Here is a 4,159-nt window from a genome sequence, read left to right on the forward strand (position 1 = left end):
AGGGACTGTGTTGCAGGAGAGGGAGGTTGGTAACTTTGGGTAGATACCAAGGATCCAGACTATGTGGAGAGAAGAAGGTGGGATTGGGGGGAGGGGAGGGGAGGTATATTCAGGCAGATACCAAGCTTCCCAACTGGCAGCTAGAGCTCTATGCTGCGGGTGACACTCATTTGTCCCATGGGCTGCTGAAATTTTGAACCAGCCTTGTCTGCAGCTGGTTGACTTAAAATCAGGGCATGTTGAAAATCTGCTTCTTCAAAAATAGAACAAAAACACACTACAAAACCCCCACCACTATTGTCACCTCCAAATGTAAAGTAAATGCTAATACTACAACCTGGAATTGGTGGCGTATCAACTTTGGGGAGCTCGTGTTTCATGATAGTTCATTACGGAGGGAACAGAACTCAGTGGTGTAGTAGAGAAACACACTTTGCATGCACGATGGTCCCAAGCAGGTTCAATCGCTGGTCTCTGTCTCCATTTAAAGCTTTGAGGAGCAGGTGGTGATTGCAAAGATCTTCTGCCCTACGATGAGCTACTGCTAGTCGGACCTTGACAACACTAGGGTAGATGAACAAATAGTCTGACTTCAAATATAACAAGACCACTTGCTATATTGTTAGGGAAGAGCCTCTGCGGCCCTGAGTCAGTTCAATAGACGCTAACTACTTGTTCCTTTGTTGCAGGAGCAGCTGCAAAAGCCATCTCCATAGCTCTGTTTGGGGTAGCTGCTGCAATCGGCATGATCCTCCCTGTTGGATTAATTGGTTGTTAAAAACAATATTCTGAAAACAAAAAGAGAAAACAAATAAAAGGCTTCAAACGACTTATGAGTTGGAGTTTTTCAGTATAGCCTATCTTCTTTGGCAATCACTCGTAGCCGAGTAAGATTGTCTTCCATAAACATGGTTTTAACAATGAGTCCGTAGCCTATAGGTCTCAACTATGGGACGGCAAACTAAATCACTGCATGTAGAAAATCAGCATGTCAGGGAAAAGGCTCCTTCCTGACCTGCTAGTAGACAGCTGCTACGTGTATGGATGTTTGTGTGTTCTAATAGACAAATTGATTTGGAAATCTGCACCACTTCCTTGGCATAATCTTTCAACATACGTCTCCAAAATCTCTCGCTTGAGGCTAAGTAGCCACAGGTGTGGTTATACTTGATCTCATCTGGGAAGTGGTGGGTGGCATCAATTGCATATCCTAGAATCCTAGAATCATAAGAGTTGGAAGAGACCACAAGGGCCATCCACTCCAACCCCCTGCCAAGCAGGAAACACCATCAAAGCATTCCTGACAGATGGCTGTCAAGCCTCCGCTTAAAGACCTCCAAAGGAGACTCCACCACACTCCTTGGCAGCAAGTTCCACTGACGAACAGCTCTTACTGTCAGGAAGTTCTTCCTAATGTTTAGGTGGAATCTTCTTTCTTGTAGCTTGAATCCATTGCTCCATGTCCGCTTCTCTGGAGCAGCAGAAAACAACCTTTCACCCTCTTCATCCTTTTCTATATTTGAACATGGCTATCATATCACCCCTTAACCTTCTCTTCTCCAGGCTAAACACACCCAGCTCCCAAAGCCATTCCTCATAAGGCATTGTTTCCATGCCTTTGACCATTTTGGTTGCCCTCCTCTGGACATGTTCCAGCTTGTCAGTATCCTTGAACTGTGGTGCCCAGAACTGGACACAGTATTCCAAGTATCCTAAACAAGCCCACATGAGGAACCCACAAAATTATTTACTAGCTTGCCAGAAGGCTAGCAACATGGAAATGCAAGCCCCTAGCTTCATAGCAGGCTAGTGAAAAAATATTGCCATCTACCAGACAGGGAAGGGGCAGTGTGGAACTGCCCCAGGTAGCTTGGGTGCCAGGCTACCTGCAAAATTGAAGGCAGCTGAGCAGATTCACTTGCCTGCCCTCCATATTGCCTTTGGGCAATGTTGTCGAATACAAAGCTGTTTCATGCTACTTCTGCTCTAGGGAGACTGTCACATAACCCAGTCTGGACTGATGGACCTCTGAATGTTGCTGGACTACAAATCCCATAACCTGTTTGGCCAGGTCTTTCTCCCGTCCCATCCCTGCAGGCAAGAGGACCACACACCTGTTGATGGATGATGTCAGGTGAGTGGTCCTCCTGCCCACCTGTCAAAGTTGGCCCATGAGGAAGGGCAGAGATGCTGCCCTAAGCAGGATTGAACTGACGCGTGGGATGTTTACTCCAGCTTCCTGCTGCCGTGTCGCTACCCAGCATCGCATTGGATGTGACTTCGGGAAAAGAGACCTTTGCGGGACAAATGGGGAGGCCTGCAAAGCCAGCCCAGTGGTTGGCAATGCCGGCTGGCCCTGAGGGGGAGCTGGGAGTCCAGCAACATGTGAAAGCAGCCGCAGATTCCCTCTCCCTGGCGTAGCCCCAAACTCCTGCTGGCCTGCCAATCAGGTCATCATCTGCACATGGCTGGGACACAGAGTCCTCAAACTCTCTGCAACGCACTCTCTGAACTGCCAAAAAAAAAAAAAGCTTTACGCTTATGGTGACTTGATTTGGCCTGTTTGGGCTCTTAAAGGAGGCCAATGGATGGTGTGTGTGTGTGGGGGGGTTATGCTGTCCCCACCCCTTCCCTCTCACACACCCATGGCCTTGGATGAGGTATTTCACTGCTGCTATGACGTCAGCAGAGCAACTAAAGGAGAGGTGGCGGCAGCTCCACATTTGCTCTGCGGAAGGCTTTTTGCTGAGCAAGCTCAGGAGCTTTCAAGTATGGAAATCCACATTAGGTTAACTACAATACCCCCCCCTTTTGGTAACGTACACTATCTTTTCTCTCTCTGTTTTGTTTTCTATGTTGGTACTATTTCTTCTTTCTTCTTTCTTGTGTCTTACTCTGCGTCCTTGTAATTTTTCAATAAACAATAATGACGATAATGAAAAGTACAGGAAACGACCATTCTCCACCATTAGGTTTCCCTACATCCAATCTGATCTGTTGGCTCCCACCCCAGCAGCGCTTATAAACCCCACCTGCTGAAGTTTGCATTGTTAGAATCTCTTCCTTTTGCTTGTCCTGAATGAAAAGAAGCCGCCTGTTTCAGGCCAGTGCCCCAATCTGGCCCAGCGTCCCATTTGCATAGCGGCCAACCGGGTGCCTCCAGAAGAAGCCAGCAAGCAGGACCTGAATGCAAATCCACTTCTCCAGATCCAGTGACCCATCTAGTCCAGCATCCTATTCTCACAGTGCCTTCCTGCTGGAAGCAGACAAGCAAAAGTATTCAGAAGCAGTAGAGGTAAAACCTAGCCACCAAGCTTAGTAGCCACTGACAGCTTTATGCTGCATGAATTTGTCTAATGTAGTAATTTTCCCATCAGTACCTTATTTATTTGTCTGTCTGTCTGTCTGTCTGTCAGGAAGGAAGGAAGATGACCTTCAGTTGGTAAAAGAAACAAGCAATTCTGGCAGAAGGCCTTGGGATAGAGAGAATTGGACCCTAACTGTCGAAGGCTGGTTTTATAGTTAGTTGCAGAAACTCAGGCCTAGGGCCCAAATAATAGAATTGTAGAGTTGGAAGGGACCCCAGGGGTCATCTAGCCCAACCCCCGGCAATGCAGGAATCCTGCCCACAGCTGTCCCTGGATGGGCTAGAACAACCAAACTTCTAGTTAACAGCATGGCCCATTGTGCCCCGCCGTCTCTAGCTGGCTCTTGGGACTCTGCCCAAGTCATACCTATCCATAGCTATCAGCCATTATGGATAAAGGGAACTGCCATGTTCAGAGGCAGTGTACCTGTAACTATTTATTTATTTGGTGTGGCTAACGAACAGTGTTTTCAGAGCTGCTGCCTCCAGACTCTGCTGCCTGCTGAACCAGACTGGTGGTCTGATCCCATATGGCTTTTTCTGTATTCACCAGGAGCTGGTTAATAATAGATTTGGGAACTGTTAATCACTGACACATCAAAGGTTCAATGACAGGAGGGCATCTGCTTATCCACCCTGGGGAGGGAGGGTCACTGAACCCCACAAAGGTAAAAGTGATCAATTATCTCCCCCCCCCCAACCCCAATTAATTTTGGGAGACTTGGGTCTTGTCTTAGCTAGTTTAAACCTGATCATGATGTGGCAGGGAACAATATTTCTAAAGAATTTTAA

This window comes from Zootoca vivipara, chromosome 13 (assembly GCF_963506605.1).
Source record: "Zootoca vivipara chromosome 13, rZooViv1.1, whole genome shotgun sequence".
In the NCBI taxonomy this organism is placed as follows: domain Eukaryota; kingdom Metazoa; phylum Chordata; class Lepidosauria; order Squamata; family Lacertidae; genus Zootoca; species Zootoca vivipara.